Raw genomic sequence first — 16,642 nt, 5'->3', positions numbered from 1 at the left:
TGTAGGTCATTAAGTATTCAAATACGCAATTAGCTGAAATAGAAATGATTAATTTCTTTGACTGCTGTCATTGTATCACCACTTTATATAGCAAGTGTAATTGCCTCTTGTCAAGTCCTTCAAACTAAATATTCCAAACTTTGAAAGCTCATTACATATGCAAACTATTAATTAGCTGACATGAAAACTTAAGTGCGAAATGACTTTCAATATTGGTATAACCTGGTATAATCATCAATATACATAGCATGTTATGCCAACTTTGATCAAATAAATCCAAGTATACAATGTATATCCCTAATTAGGAAAGTTCATTAAATACACAAATTAGGAATTGGCTGAAGCAAAAATGCTTAACGCCTTTCAATAATGTTAGCCTACATAATAGTATCTTTAATGTACATAGAAAGTTTCATCAATTTTGGTCATGTAAATTCAAATATATATCCCTAATTTCAAAAATTCATTAAATATTCAAATTAGGAGCTGGATGAAGTAAAATGCTTAATGACTTTCAGTAACGTCGTATCATAGTATCTTTAATGTACATAGCAAGTTTCGTCAACTTTGGTCTAGTCAATACAGATAAATATCTCTGATTATGAAAATTCATTAAATATGCAAATAAGGAATTGGCTAAAGTTCAAATGCTTAATGACTTTCAATAATGTTCTATCATAGTATCTTTAATGTACATAGCCAGTTTCGTCAACTTTGGTCTCGTCAATTCAGATAAATACCCCTAATTAGGAAAGTTCATAAAATATGCAAATTAGGCATTGGCTGAAGTAAAAATGCTTAATGACATTTAATAATGTTCTATCATAGTATCTTTAATGTACAAAGCAAGTTTCATCAATTTTGGTCTTGTAAATTCAAATATATATCCTTACTTTCAAAAGGTCATTAAATATGCAAATTAGGATTTGGATGAAGTAAAAATTCTTAATGACTTTTAATAATGTTAAATCATAGTATCCTCAATATGCATACAAAGTTTCGTCAATTTTGATCAAGTAAATTCAGATATATATGCCTAATTAGGAAATTTCATTAAATATGCAAATTAGTAATTATCTTTCACATCACCCCTTTAGTAACTTTCACAGCTGATCTATCTTGATGTGATCAACATTTGCAGCAAATCTCATCAAATTGCGTGCAATCGTTCTCAATGTATATCCGTTTTTTCTAAAATCATTAATTATGCAAATGAGCAAAAAGTAAGCAAGCCACACCCACCAAAAACTAATCAGTTCTTAAGTTCTTACCATTTGCAAACTGAATCTATGTACCAGATTTGATTCTGATCTGATGAGCCGTTTTTGAGATATTGAGCCCACAGACAGACAGACCCACAGACAGACAGACAGACAGACAGACAGACAGACAGACACACAGACATCGCTGCGACATATGCTCACGTGTGTCAACACGTGAGCAAAAAATGGTTCATTGATGGTAAAAAAGTTGAAGTTGTTCCATTTTATAGCTACCTTGGTGTTATGTTTTCCAGCTCAGGTCTATGGACTCGTGCACAGAGGCAGTTAGTAACTCAGGCTAACAAAGCTCTTTTCATTGTCAAAAAGTCAATGATTGTCAGCCTGTTGTGCTTGAATGTTTTATCACAGACGTGTGTCATCATATTCTTGACTAGAGTTACTTATAATTATAATAACTCAAACAAAAGTTTAAAAGTAGTACTAGTTGTTGTCTTTTGGCTGGCGTAGCTAACATAGAATGCAGCAGAACAAGGTCTGATCTTTGGTGGCGAATCCGCTTCATAACTCCGACTTCAATACTTCTAAGAATCCAGTCGGGTAATACAGCAATCTGATAGGGGCGTTTAGAGTAACCCGCTGACTTCAAGTTGTATTAGTCCTCGTTTATTTTAACTCGCCGCGTGAAACTGATGCTAAGAAGATTAGCCTGAGGATAAAATGTATTCATTTTACTTGTGAATTTCCCCGCATAAAATGTATCACCAACAAAGCAAAATAGCTCGTTTTTGGGTTACTTCTCCTGTATATGTGATCTTGTCGAGGCCTAAGGTTGTAATAACATCTTGTGGTGGAACAAAATCACTTCTATACGAATTTCGTATAAAGATCTGTACTCGTTTAAGAGACGAACAATTCATAAAGGGATGAGGCAACATTGCTGAAACTCTCTCTCCCATGAGTTCTAGTTGCTAAGCTGTATCTCAAATTACTACGGTGTGGGGCCTAAACGTGACCGACCACTTACTTGAAAGTAAATATTAAGGGTCAGACATTGTAAAATTTGAAGAATCCAGAGTTTCTCATTATAAGCTGGCAAGAACGAGATACAGTTTTGATCTGTGCCTAAGCAAGGCATATGGTAACAGCATAGACTTATCAAAGTATGTCTGGCACTTGAAATAAGGGCAAACCATTCAAGATATCATTGTCAATCCCATCGAAAGCAAGAACTTACTCAAATGTGTCTAAGAAATACAATCTTTGTAATCTTTGGTTAACAGTAAAGCTATTCATAATCAATGCAAGAAAGTCCAACCTGTTAAATAAGCGTTCAGAGTTAGTCACCAATTGCCGACACGAAAACAAATTTTACTTTTCAAATCTCCATTCAACCTCGCACAACAAAAGGTTTGACCCAACTTGATACCTGTATGTTATCACCAATAAAATAAACAATAAAATCTACCTATCTTACTATCGCATGAATGCGTGAAACTCGACTATAAGGTACCACACATACTTAATGTGTTCATATATATATATATATATATATATATATATATATATATATATATATATATATATATATATATATATATATATATTTTATTTTATTAAACCTTGTTTAACGAGGGTAGCCTGGTAAGCTTCAGTAAAGATGCTTATCTTCCCCAGGGCCCTCAAATGAACATACAAACTGATACAAAGCAGAACAACATGAAACATGACAAACAAAGCTAGAACAATACAATGCACAGAAAAAAGTGGCCAGAAGTCACCACCTGCACACAGGAGGAAAACAATGCACAATCACACTAGATAACAAAAACAAATTTAACAAGAAAACTAAAACTTACAAACACAAAAAATTATACCCAATAAGCTTTCAGGTAGGCAGTTTTAAACTGCTTAATGAGTTACTAGATCTTATATTTAAATCGACATTATTCCACTGATTGGCACTATTTACAGTAAAGCCTTTTCGATAAAAATCCTTATTTGTTGCAGGAACCACTAACAATTTTTGCATCTTGGATCTTGTAACTCTTTTATGATCAATTTCGGTAAAAAAACTTGTCATATATTGCGGTGCAAGATTATTTAAACATTTAAAAACCATACAAACATTCTTATAAACTATTCTATCTGGTAATGGCATTATATGCATTGTTTTAAAAAAATGCTCGGTCGAAGCATTATACCTTGCATCACACATCACTCTGATAGCACGTTTCTGAATCTTATGCAACCTTTTCATAAACGGTGATGCTCCCCATAATGACAACAGTAATCCAAGTGTGGTAAAATATAGCTATTATAAAAAGTTTTCTTATATTCATAGGTAAAAACTGTCTTATTCTCTTGAGCAAAGCAATATTACTATTTACTTTTTTAAAAATCTTGTCACAGTGCTGCTTCCATGACAGATTTTCATCGACAAGCGTACCAAGAATCTTTTCACAGTGTACTGCTTGCAATTCCGTTTCACCAAGATACAGTCTAAAGTTTGTTTATTCAAATGTCTACGTCTTTGATGCGTTGTTACAATCATTGTCTTTGTCTTGTCACAATTAATGGCCATTCTATTATTCTTACACCAATTATAACATTTTTTAAGTCAGAGTTCAAAGTTGTCTCAATTTCTTGAATACATTTTGCACTGGTAGTTATGGTTGAATCATCTGCGTACATGTCAATGTTATTATCAATATAAAGTGGCAAATCATTTATGTAAATGATGAAAAATAAAGGCCCAAGTATACTACCTTGGGGAACGCCAGTCAAAATATGTTGCTTTGTAGAGTAAAAATTTCTAATTGAACCAATTGCATGCGATTTTGTAGGTAAGATTTAAACCACCGAAGAGATTTACCATCACCCACACCTGTAATTGATAATTTTTCTAACAATACACTATGATCACCAGATCAAAAGCTTTCTTAAGATCCAAAAACACTACTCCATTAATATTTCCATTATCCATAGCTTTTAGCCACAAGTTGCTAAGTTTAATCAAGGCTGTTTCGCACGAATGGTGCTCTCTAAATCCTGATTGAGAATTGTTCAATAGCGGCTTATATATATATATATATATATATATATATATATATATATATATATATATATATATATATATATATATATATATATATATGCTTTTTCTAATGAAGTGCTTAAATATAACAAAGGACCAATTAAATTCTCAAACTGATGAAGTAGATTTGATGCACCGTGATTTTGATCTCTCTGGCAAATACATCAAATACCAAAAAGATGTTTCACATGTCAACGTGAACGCTGTTTTATGTTTTAGTTGATTAATGATGGGCGTGCGGGAATGACAATTGCTTGTTGATATCCAACCATTACGATAAACTGTTTAAGTTAATCGAATAGGTAAATTTTGAAGGTTTCCTTATTTGAACAATGTGTATGTACAACGTGCTCTGGACAACGTAATACAAAAATAATAATATCGTGATTGAAAATAGCTTTTCACAGTGAAGATTCTCTAGAAAAATACACTACAGATAATATAATAAACCTTTTTGTAATACACTCTATTGCTCGAGGGAATGCCAATTAAAACAACTGAAAGGCAATGGGACGTCTTCCTGCTGAATATCCTTTGCCACGTGTGCGTGCTTAGTACAAAACAAACTCTATACAAATAGCAAACAGTTTGGCTAGCCCACCTATGATTATAACTTTTTCCATTGCCGAATTGTCCTATCTGAAAAACCGTGTTCTTCAGACGTTTCAAATATGTCCCTTCGTCTGCGAAGAATTTCGAAAGTATATTTGAAGGAGTCTAATTTCACGAAACATTTCTCAGTACGCCAGAACGCTTATTGCCTCCCCAGCCAAGAGGGAAATGGTGTTATGGCAGCAAGATCTGATCTGGAATGTAGGCAAATACAAATGCCATGTCTTATCCGGCTGCACTTCTGTTTTTTCGAAAGCAAAGCCTGATTTCAAAGGTTAATCTGCGTACTTTAAATTCGCCTTGCACCAGACTCTAGTTTTCAAAGATTGTCCCTTCGACGTCACTTTTGTGAGCTACTAAAGTCGCCCTTCCAGACACTTTGTTTCCGTCGTCGCTGACCCTAATTGCGCATGCCCCTACTTTCCTTCAATTGGAGAAAGGTAAAATCTGTCGTCTGATCAACTCCCTTCCTTGCATCTCATAAATATTGGCGGTTGCGCATGCGTACATCCTCGACATCTTATTACCGGTGTGTTTCTGTCAACTGAATGGGCCAATTCTGATCTACAGGAAACTCTTCAAACATAAATGGCATTAAGTTGCTGCTTAACCTTTGAACTATGACCTCTTGTGGTCGATGAAATCATTTTTGACATACCTCCTATAAAGGTTCAAACTATAAGATATGCCTAACGATCAAAGATCAAACGCAATACTGATGTAGAAAAGCCAAGATTACACAGTCTCCTTCTTTGAACGTGGACGACGTCAAGGTTGCATGCCAGGTTCAGCTATAAAAAGAAAGGGTACATGCATTACATATTCCATCCGATGTGGTTCCCTGTCAATATTAGAACTTTCAAAATGAAGTAGATATCCTGATTGGAAACCTGCGGAGACAATGTCGCCACCTATCGACTATATATACACACACTGCTTTAATACTTCGTTGCATATTATAAGCCATACACATTTACATGTAATTTGCTATGCTGTACACACATGACGATAATTTAATAAATTACTACATGTAAAGTCTGCCGATGTTTTGGCCGGTGGCCACAAATAAGTGCATTTATATTTAAGTCTGCCGATGGAGATTCTCCTTAAAGCTCTGTACAATATATAAACTGCTTGATAACTTAAGTTTCTGGTGGACACCGGAAGTTACGTCGTGAACAACATGATGTGAGCAGAGCTCTCACGACAGATAAGAATTTCCCGCTCGGACTGATAACCCAGACACCATTCAAAGATTGCGTCTCTTTGTCCCTGCCATACGTTTTTACACTAGGTAATTAAGGGAACGAGCACAATTAACGGCAGGGGGGGGGCCGGAAGAGAAAATATGTGGTGCGTATATTTTTTACAGGCCCCCCCTAACACCAGCAAAAATTTTAGTGGCCCCCCCATCACCGGCAACAAAATTTTTGTGGCCCCCCCCTCCCCAAAAAAGAAAGATTACATAGGTACAAAGTTGTACACATATATATAATCCTTATAACTTTTAATATATGCTTAAGTGAAAACAACATTCTTGCATTCTTGAAATAAATAATAAACAAATAAATATATAAATAATAAACAAATAAAATAACTTTACTTCAACTGAGTATCTGTATGATGTTTTCAGATGTTGGGGAAAAATGTATAACATGACCGTTGTGATTTCAATGCACTTTCCACAACCCAGTGTCTGCCTTTCTATGACTACCCAAGATATTCAATGTTACTCCACTGTAATGACAGTCTGCCATTGGAATAGTCCTTCATGGGCTAACTATAAAAGACCCATTAATGCCATTTTTTTCCTCCTTTTTTTCAGTATTTTTTTCCTATGTGTCCACTACGTATTCTAGTTCTGAACTGCCTATTAGCCAGTCCACATTCCTGTGTGGAACAGGTTGAATGGTTATTTGAGGAAAAATAGGCAGTCCATAGCAGTCCAACCTGCCACATGCCAGTATTGGAAATATGACATGTTAAAATTTGAACATTCATCACTGGCTATGAATGTGAAATCAGACTCAGCCTGTGAAGTAACCATTCATTAGCAGTCCTATTGAATTCATGATAGAAGGGAAGATTGTCAATGGATTGAATGGTAGCTTACACATGTGGCGGTAAAAATTTAGACATGCATTAATAAACTCCAAGGACTGACTTGTTGTCAATTCTCATGTTTTCACATCCCTATTGTCTATTTAATTTAAATAAATTAGGCGGCACTCATGTGTAGAGTTGATTTTACTTGGGTTAAGTTTTTCAGGTGAAATTACTCATGTTTGCACTATAGAAATGCCACATGGGTCACATTTACCAGTTAAATTGTTCTCAGACTTAAATATTTAGTGGCTACAGAAGCAACGGTTTGCCATTTTAAAGTGACAGTATAAAGCTGTAAGTTTTTGATTTTGTTAATATTTTTGTTATGTATCAACTGCACTTACTTCATTGGTTTACAAATTTAAGTTGAATTAGCTCGTTGATATTATCAATACAACCAACATACACTTTGTGTGCATGTATATTATAAAAGTTCACTGTTATTGTGTTCAATTGAAGTTTAGTCCAGACCAAAATGTGTTTACCAACAATAACAATGCTGACTGTACATAATACAGGTTGTGAAGACTGGATATTTGAACGTTTTTAGAAAATAGAATAACATTAGCAATACTGGCTAACATGATTTTGAAAAGAGAGAAAAACCTGTAGTCGATGTACGAAGAACACAATTTCTGCCAAAATTATGAAGTTACAGCCTATCCCTTAAATATAATTAGTATTGGTTTCATTCATCTCCATTCAAAAAAACGAGACCAGGATTTTCAGTATAAACCAATGAATATGACAAGAGGGAAGTCATGCAGATGGCTGCAAACGTCTGTGAGCAGCCTCTAAATTAAATCAGCACAGATAAAATTTTAAACATCGTTTATTTTTATTTTCAAAATGTGCAATAATAACACATGTTCACCGCTAAATATTCCATATGATCGGAACCTGCATTCTATGAAAGGTATTCACATTTCCAGACGTAATATGGTTGGATCTGTCATTAAATTTTTCTCATACGGTCCATGTTTTCGCGTACGTCCGTCAGCAACTGGCTATGATGTGCAGTCATGTACATGTACGTCAGATCATCACACAACGACGAACACACTTGCGACGGTTCTGCATCTGCCATTGTAAAACTTTCGCGATTACAACTTACATAAAACTTAATGGAAACGCAGTACAGGCTACTGTAAATCCCTCAAACCGTTCAAAAGTCGAGCCGGATGGACTAGCGGTTCTGACGATGTATGATGTCGTGACTTTGGAAAGAGTTGTGTTGGAAGAGTGGACGGGACGCAACAGGGTATGAACGTAAGTGTCCCGTAAATGAGTACGCTCGGATTTAAAGAGGCTGATCAGAATTGCAACAGGGTTCACTTAGTGTGTTGGACGTCCGTATTTTAACTGATCTCTTCATATAAAGTCAATTTTGCTTATTGGAAAAATCTAAAGGAACAGTTTACGCGTACTTGAAATGTCAAAATTTTGCGACGATCACGACCCTTGACCTTTCGAATTTGACCAATGCTTTGTGTTCCCACACGATCGTTGTCGGATATCACATTGCATCTCTCAAATGAGATTGCGCAGATTTTTTTGAAGTAATGGCTGTTCAGACCAGCTGAATCTCACGAATTATGGCTGATTTCTCGGTCATTTCTTCCCCAGTGACGACACATTTTGAGTCAAAACAGCAAGTGAGTTAGGTCTAAGTGGTAATGTTTCAGTTGGCATGAAGGTAAACGTAAAGTGTATTTCCCCGCGACAGTGTTGGATGCAGTGGCCGAGATAGCAAGTCGTCATGGACGATAATTTTCCATTCATCCGGTAAGTATTTGAAATGCATATTTATAAAGGGCAATTACGAAATTAGTATGCCTTCTAGAGAGGCTTTTCTCTGCACATTGATGTTTTCCAGGGAAGCTTGGTTTTGTATATGGCCGACATTTTTAACCTGAGCTTTAGGGGTGAAAAGAAAGTACGTATCTGTATACCTGGACAGGGCGGAGGGAGGTGTACAGTGTGGCCATTAACGCAAAACAAAGCTGGGCTTGAACAACGCCTAAGCTTAGTTTGCGTCCATGGTCTCACTCAGTGCAAAAACACTGCTATAAAAAAAATAGGCGAAATGAAAATATTAAAAAAAAACCAAACTACCGGTAGATCGTAGGATGAACATGGCTATGTAAACTTATGATTGTTTGTACCACCCGGTCTTACTTGCATTTTTTACTTCTTTTGTACATGGTTACTTTTAAAATCCATTGTTAATATGATATTGCCAGGTAAGAAGCTTGTATTGAAAGACAGAAAAAATCTTTAGAAATGTGATACGTCTTAATTTTCAAGGACAGCAGCTGTAATTTTTATTGAGTTCAATAACTTGTTTGCCTCATGTATTAACATACTTTCTTGTATTGATTCAAATTATGAATTGTGATGCCCTCACTTTGTAAAGATGTACATAAATTAATCGGTATAGTGGCTGTGGCAACTAGTCAAGTCAATACAACGTACACAAGCACATTTCTAGACATATATGTTACATTTTCAATGTATTAATTTTGCACTCGCAAAGATGTATGTAAAAATTCCTCTCTGTGTATGTAACAAATCACACACATGTTCTGAAACTTTATTGTAAAGTTGTCGTCTTAATAAATGTTGCTAAGTTCATTCTCTTCTCTCTGTTTCATTTCAGTGTGCATGTCAGCCAAGGCCCAAGAGAAATTTGGCAAGAATAATCATGACTTACGTAAAGAAGTCTTCAATGTCAAATTTCAAAACAAAATAGGACATGAAAGACGAGACTTGGCCAGAGTTAAATGAACTCTTTTAAAAACTAATCTTTGACTAAATCACTTTTCACTGTGTCTATGAAATTTGTTAAAGCCAAAAATTTATTAAATTGGTCATCAGACTTACAGATATGTTTTGTGCTTTTTATTTTGAACGTTTGGAAAGGTGAGTCTGCTTGTGTTTGCTGTGTTCAGGTGAGTCAGAGTTGCTTTTAACTCTGTTTGGCCTGTCTTAGTTTTAGGCCAAATATGGTTAAATTACATATCCAACCAATTGTATCTTATAATTCACCGTAAGAGGCTGTGTAAAAGTACTTGATTTTACTGGAATTTGATTTCACTTATTTGATGTTTGCTTACACCTTGCAAACATGCAAATGTAACAATGTTTACCAAATTCATACGGCAACATCAAAATAAGTGAAATCGGATGTCAAATCAGTACTTTTCATGGTGCTCTTTTTCTGCCAGGATGACCCTGTCATTCATATGTGCATTCAAAATAATCATTGGTTTACATACATGTGAGTGGATTCAGAATAACCATTCATTCACATGTGTGTGAATGGCTAGCTCATTTAATATTTCGGCCTAGACACATGTTACCAACGTGCTTCTGAAATGAATGTGGACTGCCTGACTGCCTATTCCCTATGCACATGCATTAAGTCATGCCAACTAGCCATGTGAATGCTAATTTCACATGGTACTGACAGGCATTCCTGTTCTATAAGGGATTCCTATAGCATGATGAAATAACCAGTTTCAACCGAGCCTCTGTATCATTACCAACCATTATTACTGTTGACAAATGAAGTCAATTTTTAATAATAATATTGCTCATTTTACACATAACAACTGCATTGTGAGGTTTAAGACTTGGTATTTCATCATGCTACAAGAGTTTAACAAGGAACTCCAGCTTCAACAGGGAACAAAATGCTGAAAAATATTCTCTGTCTGTCATGGTGTAAAAAATTTTGGTGGCCCACCCCTTACTTTCCCTGGAATTTTCATGGCCCACCCCAAGAACACTCATTTTTTTTCGTGGCCCCCCCATTTTCTCTTCCGCCCCCCTGCCGTTAATTGTGCTCGGTCCCTAATGAGTGCAAGTTCTAGCGTAGGCAGTTTCACTGAGATGTCACCGGCAGATTCGTACAAAAGAACCGTCATTAAATAGTCGAGCGTGGGTCTTAACATTGATACATAAATGGGGGTGTCGATGTTGGCAGGAGCGTGCAGATAAAAGGGTAGTATGCGCCATGGGTAACAACATTAATATGCAACTCCTAAGTGCAGACATTAATACATTAGCGTTGTTACAAATACTATCCCTTGGCCAGGGGAAAAGCAGAGCTCAGTATGCACCTCGTACACTCAGTTAAACATTTGTATTCAATATACAATACTGTAGGCTGCTTTTAGGTGCATTATGAGTGCGTACTGTATATCTTATGAGATACATCGTTCCCGGTGAAAATCTGCGACGCTGTTGAGTTTTTTAATCAATTCTACCAAATCTGCCCACAAGCTTCTGTTGTTGTCCATAAACGAGTGTTGTGAGTGACCTAAGTCAATACGTGCTTGTGAGTTGGAGACAGCGTTGCGGTACGAGGATTGGTATAAGAAATGCGGTTCCTTAACCGTTAGGATTCATTTTTTTGTATTTGAAGATGTTTTATTTCTAACAGTAAAGACGGGTTACGCTGCTTGTCGGAAAGGAGTCCCGGTACAGTTCTCAATTATCATTTATCGTTGCTAATGGTGTACAAGGATTCTTTCTCTGTTCATCCGTGAAGGAGTTGATTCTCCCGTCAGCTCTAAACCATGGGTGTCATCTTTCCTCGGGTCTGTCAGTGACTTAATAACCGGATACTCTTACTCACCAAGTACAACCCCCAGCCCTAACAGCGATGTTATAGGATAGATCTTATACGTACGTCACTGATTTACTAAGGCACAGGAGAGAAGTACTGGGTCGTTGGGAAAGTCGCCGACAGGTCTAATTTCAGTCATCCAACTGACAAAAATGCAGAAAAGTACACGTTTCTAAACGCAATGTGATGTCAGCGATATAATCTATCAGTATGTATGCAGGATGCCTCCCGAGGTGTTAATCTTATGTCATAGTCAATTGTAGACATATTCTAATTTGTAACTTCGAGGGCCATTAAGACAAGGCTGTCTCTTTGATTGCCCGGTGGGCGATGGATTCCCCTATCCACTGACTTCGGATAAAACGCTATGGCAGAGCAGCAGCACAATCTGAAACATAAATTTCCATGGACGGTGGTGTTTGCTGTAACAGGTGATTGCATCCTTTCAGGAAAAGGATATGACCTTTCACCTTTGTTTTGATCGCCACGTGATTTCAACAATGCCCGCCTTCAAAACATTCAACGCCTACACAAATCGACTCGTCAAATACAAAGCAATCATTGTTTAAATTCTTTGTGTGAACTCTCTCTATTTGTTGCACAAAAAAGCCAACCTGTAATAGCATAACTTAGTTGTTAGCTCGAGGGACATTTGGTTCAGAAAATAGTGTAGTTTTAGCCGAAAAAAATATTAAAATTCCTATTTATTCTAACCAAAAGGTAAGATGACAAAAAGAAATTTTAAAATGTTGTATTTTATCTAAGATCTACGAGATTGTTAAAGATATTAATTTTTCCATACCAGAAACCACATTGCAGGGTCCATTCTTCTAGCAAAGTATTTTCAAACACATGGACATACCTCCCAAATACCATGTATTACAAACGATTCATCATACTTTTATTTCGAGAAAGACGAAAAATATTGTCTTGCTTTTTTTCAGGGTTTAGTTTACACTACAACCTACTTTTCTTCTTAACGTTCTGGTCCGTTTGCTTATGTTGTATGTTTTAATATACTAAGTTATAAAAAAAGTTAAAAAATACAAGGATATCAAGCTAGCGCTAAATCAGCCTTCAATTTTACGTCAATCATACAGTAGAATGCGCCTCGGGCGCAGATACTCTCAGTATCACATACATATTTCACATATTTTAGAAGAAAGTTGAAAAATTATTTCCGTTGTGGTCCTCAAATTAAAATAGACAACAGATCGCTTGCATCTCTCTCTCTCTCTCTCTCTCTCTCTCTCTCTCTCTCTCTCTCTCTCTCTCCTCTCTCTCTCTCTCTCTCTCTCTCTCCATTTCCACCCACCCACCCCGACCGATGGACATGCAAGGCGTCTCTAAAAACACAGTCTTTTCAATTTTGCTTGCAACATTCATGTATAAAAATGCTTAAAACCTCAGCTATTCTCAAATACGGGGATTTATTTTCTCGCCTAGCGTTCACTTACGAATCGTCCCGGACAAATGAAAGCCGCCATTTTATTCATAACCTTTTAAGAAATATTTAGAACAGTGTTCGAACTGACAGACACCAAAATAGTCACTGTTCGTATCTCGGTAATTTTCGCCGAGTTCTCAATGTTGTCACTGCGAAACTAGGCCTTGGGTAGCGTTAAGGACATTTCTATAACAATCATGCCAAACCACATATACACAACCAGAACAAAAGATTAATATAGCGATATTTCTACACGATTCGGAAAGTCGTCATGACAAGGCTCTTGCTCTTCATTTATTTGGCGTGAAGACTCGAAGCTGCCCTTGACATAAAAATGTGAACCCATCAATATTAAAGCATGTCTACGTTATGACTGACAATACCATCATTAATCGGCCACTCAGAATTAAAGAAACAATAACAGAATTCGCGCAGTGGACAATAAATAATCACAATATTCTCCTGAGGCCCTGGAAATTTAAACATTCCATCTAAAGTACATGTTGAATTTTTCAATTATCCTTCATCAAGCTAGACTACTCTGGACGGAATATAAAATTTCTGCTCGAGGTTCTCAGCATTGTCAAATTCGAATGGAGGCAGAATCTGTGATGTAATTCTAATAAAGATATGTTTGTACCACTGTTCCTTTTTTTGTCCTTTTCAATACACCGTTCTTTTTAAAAGTGACATTCTTGTTTTGCTCGACATTAGACACGTATTCGTAACACTCGTTTTATTATTTAAGGGAAATAATGTTTGCACATGCGTGATGTTAACCAATATTTGCACATGCGTGATGTTGTCACAAAATGTTTCTTTCAAATCATCAGTCGAAATTTCCTCACTCCCTTCCCGCGCTATGGGGTGCGTGACTGCCGGTCAGTCCAAAAATATGTGGTGTGGTTGTTACATTTTCCAACAGAGGTATATTATAAGTAACTAATGATCTTTACTGTATTTTTAATTCTGTGACGATCAACTCCTTGTGAAATATAATAAATTGATGAACGTCACGCATTTAGTATTCATATTGATTTTTTCAGAGTTTTGCCTAAAACTGTGTCAAAGTTATGTTGTCCAGACCGAGGCTCACCTGTCAACAAGTACATTAAGTCTTACGTGTCGTGCACGGTGTGGGCGTTTCAATACATCGAAGCACTCTCGAGAGACCGGAACCGATACGCGGTAAACAAAACGAAGATGCTCGGGGAAAGGTTTTCAAAATACCGTCTCTTGTATTCTATCAAAATCTCAACAACAAAGATATATAAAACCGTGCTATATTTTCACTCCCTCGCTGTGAGATTCGCCTTGACATCATCTGAACATCTGTCGTCAGAGGGGGTTTGTTGCGTGGTTGGTAGCGAAAGGCAGACTATTTATAATTCCCAGTGAGGCATGCACGCCTACACAAACCTATTTTCTGTTTTCATATTGTTAACTCCTTCAAAAATTATCTAAAAGTGATTGAGAATATCGTTGTGATTCGTAAACAGATTTTGATAATATTTCCCAAGGACAGACCTTTCCTGGAAAAACAAAGTTTTAGAAAAAGGCTTCATAATATCTTGGTAAAATACTATCTTGAAAATACTGATTGAAATCTGTAAGGAAAAGATGCAAACCTCAATGTATTATTCCTTCGGTTTAAAGTTCTTAACTTTTTTTCCGTGCTAAAGCAATGCTCATTATAATCGTGGGGTAGATATGGCGGATAATACAAAAATTGCACGTCAGCCGAATAAACGCCGTATCCACGAAAGAAACATGCACAGAAGTCGTTCACGAAACAGCGTATTTTGCAATTTTTGCACATTTTGTAGAGTTTCTCTATAATTAGCTGTCATTCTATCAGAACGGCGTAATTTCTTTCTCATATTTTGAATTTGCAGATATTTAGAAAAACAATGCTGGGAATACAGTCTGTTTGCATTTCAGCCGTCTGTCATGTAAAATGAGCCATATTAAGTGACCAAACGGCCATTTTTACAGAATAATTATCCAACACAAATAAAGAGACAGTTACAACTATGTACTCACGGCAGACGTCGTTTTTTGAAAGTATATTATGTACACAATTAAAAAGTTTCAGACGCACTCTGCCTCAGGACGCCATGTTTAGCGAATCCCTTGACTAAGTATAAACATATGTGATCTGTGTTTATCCTCTTTGTGTACTTATAAGTAGATGGATTACTTGTTTTTAATGCAAATATGTGATTATTGACAGCCACAATCCACTTACAGAAAATCCTTACATATACTTCACGCAATCAACTGCGTATCTATCCACCTACCTACCTACCTACCTACCTGTTCGTCTGTCTGTCTGTCTCTTTCCCTCTTGTATGACAAGCACGATTGAATACATCTTTTAATCATAGACTAGTAAACGAAAGTACATTTTAAAAGCACGCTTGTCAAATACCAAAATGATCACACATTTTGATTTCCACGTCACAAAGTTTTTAAGGATTCCATATTCTCTGATTCACAAGAAGAAAGTACATAAAGATACATATTCTAGATTTCTCTTAGTTTTTGTATCGACTTACTGGCGGCAATATAATACATACATACTCGTGCAAAAGAGCTGAACACACATCCATTTTTCTTTTATCTTTGTTAGCACTTCTGAAAAGAGCTCACATGAGCCTAGAATGAGAGCATTGCACAAAATATTAAGGCCTGTTCGTATGAAAAAGCTGAAAATGGCCATTAATTTTTATACGCACTCGAAACCTTTAAGTTTGGCTCAAGCGTTTTCCAGGGTAAAAATTTAAACTATCCACTTTCATATTTTGGGATTAAAGAAACAAATTACCTAAAATGATGTTTAGTAAGTATTTGAGCCACACATTTTAATTGCCCATGTTTGGGATGAATAAAGTTCTATTGAATTAAATTGAAATATGTATCGATATTGGAAATTCAAAATGACCGTTACATACTGAGTAACCTCATTGGGAATAATTGAATTTTCTATTTCCTCAATAAAAACTGTGACAATATTTACCCTGTTGGCTTTAAAATAAGTCCAAATATTGTCTAGACAGGTAAATTAATATAAAAATTGAAAGTCAGAAAATCTCTCCCAGAGGCTTACTATATCTAAGTAAAGTTTCTAAGTAAAGTTTTGACTGAGCACTATTTTAACCTACGTTGTATTTTCAAGTGATGACCCCTTTAATATCTCAATATGTAATGCTTTGCATTTGGCACACACACGTTTCGTATTCGAAACATATAGTGCTCAATTCATTTCTACAGTGCGATTAAACTGGAAATTGTGGAACTTAGTGAGCATTTGGCGGGAATTGGACTGTTTATATATATATATATATATATATATATATATTATATATATATATATATAATATATATATATATATATATATATATATATATATATACAAATATATATATATATATATATATATATATATATATATATATATATATATATATATATATATATATATATATATATATATATATATATATATAAACGTTGAACATAATTT

General features: G+C 35.7%; 1 long non-coding RNA gene across 1 annotated transcript; it reads left to right on the top strand.

Annotated features, from left to right (window-relative positions):
- The first annotated feature begins 8,437 nt into the window (after nucleotides 1-8,437).
- Nucleotides 8,438-9,919, top strand: LOC139136692 (uncharacterized). The gene is made up of 2 exons (XR_011553227.1): nucleotides 8,438-8,820; nucleotides 9,695-9,919. It is a non-coding gene; the product is annotated as an uncharacterized lncRNA (long non-coding RNA).
- Nucleotides 9,920-16,642: the final 6,723 nt, after the last annotated feature.

The sequence above is a fragment of the Ptychodera flava genome, chromosome 7 (genome assembly GCF_041260155.1).
Source record: "Ptychodera flava strain L36383 chromosome 7, AS_Pfla_20210202, whole genome shotgun sequence".
Taxonomy (NCBI): Eukaryota; Metazoa; Hemichordata; class Enteropneusta; family Ptychoderidae; genus Ptychodera; species Ptychodera flava.
This window is presented reverse-complemented; position numbering and strand designations above follow the sequence as displayed.